At 48.6% G+C, this 7,318-nt stretch overlaps 1 protein-coding gene across 1 annotated transcript in view; it reads left to right on the forward strand.

Moving 5' to 3' along the window:
• The first annotated feature begins 1,792 nt into the window (after positions 1-1,792).
• Positions 1,793-7,318, forward strand: part of LOC120066494 — a 25,403-nt gene continuing 19,877 nt past the window's right edge. Inside the window, exon 1 of the mRNA XM_039017907.1 lies at positions 1,793-2,025. The gene's annotated coding sequence lies outside the window, so the exon portion shown is untranslated. The remainder of the gene's footprint in view (positions 2,026-7,318) is intronic.

A 7,318-nucleotide genomic window follows, 5' to 3' on the forward strand; every position in this document is an offset into this window, starting at 1 on the left:
CATCCAGATTCTTAACAAAAACCACATTCCAATAACGTTCAGTAATAAACGTTTTATGGAATTTGCAAAGTTTGCTCACCAGGTATTAATCATAACTCCCACATTTGTAAAGGTTAGTAAAATAGTTATTTACAAATGATGAAAAAACTTTAAAATTATGTATTAATGATAAAAAAATGTGTTATTTGTCCTCCTGCATTATACCATTTGTGTCAGTATGAACAAACTACATGCTCTGTGAAAACAGACGTTGAGCCATGGATTTCTGTTGCACTGTATGAGTAGTTTCACTAGATGGCGCTCTTGTATGCTGCACATGCCCAGAGACATCTCTGAAGCAGTTTTTGTGAAAGTAAACATAAGATAATAGCCTTGGGGCTGGTTTCCAGGAGCAAGATTAGATAAAGCCTGTAGATACTCCCTGACTAAAAAACAATGGAGATTCTTCATACAAAGTGCTTTTTAGTCCAATCTGTGTCTGGGAAACTGGCTCTTAAAATAAAAAGCACTTGAGAATTTATAGCTGAGTGGTCTGAAGAGGTGTTGTGTTTCCATGGTAGACTATATGTTTTGAACCATCTATAATTCTGTATTCTTTCCTTCTCAGATGAGCCCTGTGAAGATCTGAAACCACATAGCAGCCCCAGTCTGAGCCCCAATATGGACAACGAGATCACCGCCAAGGAGAGAGGACTGCTGGAGGAGAATAACGAAAAGGACATGATGGACAGATATCAGGAGGAGGAGGAGGTAGAGGAGGAGTAGAGGAGGAGGAGGAGGTTGAGGTAGAGGAGGAGGAGGAGGAGAGGAGAAGGAAGAGGAGGTAGAGGAGGAGGAGGAGAAGAAGGAGAAGGAGGTAGAGGAGGAGGGGGAGGAGGTGGAGGAGGAGGTAGAGAAGGAGGAGAAGAAGGAGGAGGAGGAGGAGGTAGAGGAGGAGGGGGAGGAGGTGGAGGAGGAGGTAGAGATGGAGGAGGTAGATGCGGAGGAGGAGGAGGTAGAGGAGGAGGAGGGTGAGGAGGTAGAGGAGGAGGAGAAGAAGGAGGAGGTAGAGGAGGAGGTAGAGGAGGAGGAGGAGGAGGAGGAGGTGGAGGTAGAGGAGGTGGAGGAGGACGTAGAGGTGGAGGAGAAGAAGGAGGAGGTAGAGGAGGAGGAGGTAGAGGAGGAGGAGGAGGAGGTAGAGAAGGAGGAGAAGAAGGAGGAGGAGGTGGAGGTAGAGGAGGTGGAGGAGGACGTAGAGGTGGAAATGAAGGAGGAGGAGGTAGAGGAGCGATTTTATTTATTGATGCTGTCTTAGGATGGTATTCATTGATGTTATATTTTGGTGGTTTATAATCATCTGGCATGTTTATAACACTTTATGGCTCTTGACTTTGTGTCCAGTTTTTTGCCTTGTACTGTATATATTTTACTCTTGTTTTAATCTATATCTTAATGTATATTTCATGTATATTTCATGTATATCTTTTACCCTTGTTTTTAATCTGCTGCTTTTTTTAAAGGACATTTCTCCTCAGGGATTAACAAAGTACCTGTCTAACTATGGGTCTTTCTAGCTCAGACAAGGCTTACTTACTTCTTACCTATCTAATTAACCAATAAGGCTCGAGAGGGTACCACGGCTAAGAGCTGTATCAAGGCACTCCGCGTTGCGTCGTGCAAAACGAACAGCCCTTAGCCGTGGTATATTGGCCGTATATCACATACACCTGAGGTGCCTTATTGCTATTATAAACTGGTTACCAACGTAATTAAAGCAGTAAATATAAATGTTTTGTCATACCCGTGGTATACGGTCTGATATACCATGGCTTTCAACCAATCAGCATTCAGGGCTCGAACCACCGAGTTTATAACAATGTATATATCACTAGGAGGAGGAGAAGGGTAGGAGGGAGCAGCTGGAGCCTCTGTCTGAGGAGCAGGAGCTGGAGGAGTTGAGGAGTCAGGTGCTGCAGCTCCTCCTGGAGTTAGAAGGGGCCAGGGAGATATCCAACAAACACCAGGAGGCTTTCCACGAGCTGCAGGGTAAGCGAGAAGTCCACGTGAAACCGCTAGCTAGTTATCTGTGGTGCATTAGCAGTGTCATGCTACGTTCCCGTTATCTCCCCTGAGATCTCCAGTGACAGACTAGTCTCTAGGTCTGTCCTCGGTTCTTTGTAAATGTTTATCTCAGACAGGATCAGTTCCTCATAGTCCCTGAATAGAGAGCTGCATCATCATTCTGGAAATGATGAGCTAGTCAAACTGACTAAGACTGACTGAGGACATAATGAACACACTAAGACCTTAGTACAGAGGACATAGTGAACACACTAAGACCTGAGTACTGAGGAAATAATGAACACACTAAGACCTGAGTACTGAGGAAATAATGAACACACTAAGACCTGAGTACTGAGGACATAGTGAACACACTAAGACCTTAGTACTGAGGACATAGTGAACACACTAAGACCTAAGTACTGAGGACATAGTGAACACACTAAGACCTTAGTACAGAGGACATAGTGAACACACTAAGACCTAAGTACTGAGGACATAATGAACACACTAAGACCTTAGTACAGAGGACATAGTGAACACACTAAGACCTTAGTACAGAGGACATAGTGAACACACCAAGACCTTAGTACAGAGGACATAGTGAACACACTAAGACCTTAGTACTGAGGACATAGTGAACACACTAAGACCTTAGTACAGAGGACATAGTGAACACACTAAGACCTTAGTACTGATGACATAGTGAACACACTAAGACCTAAGTACTGAGGACATAATGAACACACTAAGACCTTAGTACTGAGGACATAGTGAACACACTAAGACCTTAGTACAGAGGACATAGTGAACACACTAAGACCTTAGTACAGAGGACATAGTGAACACACTAAAACCTTAGTACTGAGGACATAGTGAACACACTAAGACCTGAGTACTGAGGACATAGTGAACACACTAAGACCTTAGTACAGAGGACATAGTGAACACACTAAGACCTTAGTACTGATGACATAGTGAACACACTAAGACCTTAGTACTGAGGACATAGTGAACACACTAAGACCTTAGTACTGAGGACATAGTGAACACACTAAGACCTGAGTACTGAGGACATAGTGAACACACTAAGACCTTAGTACTGAGGACATAGTGAACACACTAAGACCTGAGTACTGAGGACATAGTGAACACACTAAGACCTTAGTACTGAGGACATAGTGAACACACTAAGACCTTAGTACTGAGGACATAGTGAACACACTAAGACCTTAGTACTGAGGACATAGTGAACACACTAAGACCTTAGTACAGAGGACATAGTGAACACACTGAGACCTTAGTACAGAGGACATAGTGAACACACTAAGACCTTAGTACAGAGGACATAGTGAACACACTAAGACCTTAGTACTGAGGACATAGTGAACACACTAAGACCTTAGTACAGAGGACATAGTGAACACACTAAGACCTTAGTACAGAGGACATAGTGAACACACTAAGACCTTAGTACAGAGGGCTGGTCTGTGACTGACAGGCTTTCTAGTTGGGCTGGTCTGTGTCTGGCAGGCTCTCCAGTTGGGCTGGTCTGTGACTGACAGGCTCTCCAGTTGGGCTGGTCTGTGACTGGCAGGCTCTCCAGTTGGGCTGGTCTGTGACTGACAGGCTCTCCAGTTGGGCTGGTCTGTGTCTGGCAGGCTCTCCAGTTGGGCTGGTCTGTGACTGACAGGCTCTCCAGTTGGGCTGGTCTGTGTCTGGCAGGCTCTCCAGTTGGGCTGGTCTGTGACTGACAGGCTCTCCAGTTGGGCTGGTCTGTGACTGACAGGCTCTCCAGTTGGGCTGGTCTGTGTCTGACAGGCTTTCCAGTTGGGCTGGTCTGTGACTGACAGGCTTTCTAGTTGGGCTGGGTCCATGTCTGACAGGCTTACCAGTTGGGCTGGTCTGTGTCTGACAGGCTCTCCAGTTGGGCTGGTCTGTGTCTGACAGGCTTTCCAGTTGGGCTGGTCTGTGACTGACAGGCTTTCTAGTTGGGCTGGGTCCATGTCTGACAGGCTTTCCAGTTGGGCTGGTCTGTGTCTGACAGGCTCTCCAGTTGGGCTGGTCTGTGTCTGACAGGCTCTCCAGTTGGGCTGGTCTGTGTCTGACAGGCTCTCCAGTTGGGCTGGTCTGTGACTGATAGGCTTTCTAGTTGGGCTGGGTCCATGTCTGACAGGCTTTCCAGTTGGGCTAGTCTGTGTCTGACAGGCTCTCCAGTTGGGCTGGTCTGTGTCTGACAGGCTCTCCAGTTGGGCTGGTCTGTGTCTGACAGGCTTTCCAGTTGGGCTGGTCTGTGTCTGACAGGCTTTCCAGTTGGGCTGGTCTGTGACTGATAGGCTTTCTAGTTGGGCTGGGTCCATGTCTGACAGGCTTTCCAGTTGGGCTGGTCTGTGTCTGACAGGCTTTCCAGTTGGGCTGGTCTGTGTCTGACAGGCTCTCCAGTTGGGCTGGTCTGTGTCTGACAGGCTTTCCAGTTGGGCTGGTCTGTGACTGACAGGCTTTCTAGTTGGGCTGGGTCCATGTCTGACAGGCTTTCCAGTTGGGCTGGTCTGTGTCTGACAGGCTCTCCAGTTGGGCTGGTCTGTGTCTGACAGGCTTTCCAGTTGGGCTGGTCTGTGACTGACAGGCTTTCTAGTTGGGCTGGGTCCATGTCTGACAGGCTTTCCAGTTGGGCTGGTCTGTGTCTGACAGGCTCTCCAGTTGGGCTGGTCTGTGTCTGACAGGCTCTCCAGTTGGGCTGGTCTGTGACTGATAGGCTTTCTAGTTGGGCTGGGTCCATGTCTGACAGGCTTTCCAGTTGGGCTGGTCTGTGTCTGACAGGCTCTCCAGTTGGGCTGGTCTGTGTCTGACAGGCTCTCCAGTTGGGCTGGTCTGTGACTGACAGGCTCTCTAGTTGGGCTGGTCTGTGACTGACAGGCTCTCCAGTTGGGCTGGTCTGTGACTGACAGGCTTTCTAGTTGGGCTGGTCTGTGACTGACAGGCTCTCCAGTTGGGCTGGTCTGTGACTGACAGGCTCTCCAGTTGGGCTGGTCTGTGACTGACAGGCTCTCCAGTTGGGCTGGTCTGTGACTGACAGGCTCTCCAGTTGGGCTGGTCTGTGACTGACAGGCTTTCCAGTTGGGCTGGTCTGTGACTGACAGGCTTTCCAGTTGGGCTGGTCTGTGACTTACAGATGGTAGGCAATTAAGGTCACAGTTATGAAAACTTAGGACACTAAAGAGGCCTTTCTACTGACTCTGAAAAACACCAAAGGAAAGATGCCCAGGGTCCCTGCTCATCTGCGTGAATGTGCCTTTGGAATGCTGCAAGGCATGAGGACTGTAGATGTGGCCAGGGCAATAAATTGCAATGTCCGCACTGTGAGACGCCTAAGACAGCTCAACAGGGAGACAGGACGGACAGCTGATAATTTTTGCAGTGACAGACCAAGTGTAACAACACCTGCACAGGATCGGTACATCCGAACATCACACCTGCAGGACAGGTACAGGATGGCGACAACAACTGCCCGAGTTACACCAGGAACGCACAATCCCTCCATCAGTGCTCAGACTGTCCACAATAGGCTGAGAGAGGCTGGCTGAGGGCTTGTAGGCCTGTTGTATGGCAGGCCTTCACCAGACATCACCGGCAACAACGTCGCCTATGGGCACATACCCACCGTCGTTGAACCAGACAGGACTGGCAAAAAGTGCTCTTCACTGACGAGTCGCGGTTTTGTCTCACCAGGGGTGATGGTCGGATTCGCGTTTATTGTCGAAGGAATGAGCGTTACACCGAGGCCTGTACTCTGGAGCGGGGTCGATTTGGAGGTGGAGGGTCCGTCATGGTCTGGGGCGGTGTGTCACAGCATCATCGGAATGAGCTTGTTATCATTGCAGGCAATCTCAACGCTGTGCGTTACAGGGAAGACATCCTCCTCCCTCATGTGGTACCCTTCCTGCAGTCTCATCCTGACATGACCCTCCAGCATGACAATGCCACCAGCCATACTGCTCGTTCTGTGCGTGATTTCCTGCAAGACAGGAATGTCAGTGTTCTGCTATGGCCAGCGAATAGCTCGGATCTCAATCCCATTGAGCACATCTGGGACCTGTTGGATCAGAGGGTGAGGGCTTGGGCCAGAATTCCACCCAGAAATGTCTGGGAACTTGCAGGTGCCTTGGTGGAAGAGTCGGGTGACATCTCACAGCAAGAACTGGCAAATCTGGTGCAGTCCATGAGGAGGAGATGCACTGCAGTATTTAATGCAGCTGGTGGCCACACCAGATACTGACTGTTACTTTTGATTTTGACCCCCCTTTGTTCAGGGACACATTATTCCATTTCTGTTAGTCAGATATCTGTGGAACTTGTTCAGTTTATGTCTCAGTTGTTTAATCTTGTTATGTTCATACAAATACTTACACATGTTAAGTTTGCTGAAAATAAACACAGTTGACAGTGAGAGGACGTTTCTTTTTATTGCTGAGTTTAGTAAAGGACTATATAACGCATAGCAACCACTAACAACAATTGTAACACCAACTCACTTCTGTCTACCCATTCTGTTACACATGTCCCCTTGGATAGAGCCTCAGGAGGCTCTGACCTGAACAGGCAGAAGGGCTGTCAGGTGTCCCCCTAGCGACCTGAATACCTTCTCAACCTATCAGCGGCCTGGTCACAGAGGTCACTGGGATTTTGAGGGGCAGGCTTATGACCCCCCCTTGTCTCTCTGACACATTCAGGGGATGGGGTGTCCTAGACCGCATTGTGATGTCATCACTCCCCGTTCGCTGGGGACGGGAAGTCTGGGATACTCCCATTGGGCCCCACCCACCAGGCATGCTCAGCTGTTCTTCAGGCCCACTGCTGACACACATGCACACAAACACACACATACACCGCTTCACCCCACCCACTACAGCTGTTCCCCGTCGGGGAGGCCTCTCCATGCCTCTAGGTATCCATGGTGACCACCAAATCAAGGCTGAGGTGTGGAGAGGAGGTCCTAACTTAGGTCCTCGCATAGAATGTCACTGTAGAGTGATTTGCTACTGTATGGTCACTGTACATGGGTATAAAACCTCAAGGCTTAGTAACTAGACCAGCGGGGTGGATGGAAGCCTTCCTGAACCCTTTATAAAGGCCAACATAGATGCTTCAGAAATGTCACCTGTCTAGCAAACAGGACTAGACTTTTACAACCTACAAAATGTGACCAACTTTGACAGTTCTGTTATTATAGGCTTCTGCTATCACACTGACTTCCACTCTTTCTCCCACACACCCCTCT

Source organism: Salvelinus namaycush, chromosome 21, assembly GCF_016432855.1.
Source record: "Salvelinus namaycush isolate Seneca chromosome 21, SaNama_1.0, whole genome shotgun sequence".
Lineage (NCBI taxonomy): Eukaryota > Metazoa > Chordata > Actinopteri > Salmoniformes > Salmonidae > Salvelinus > Salvelinus namaycush.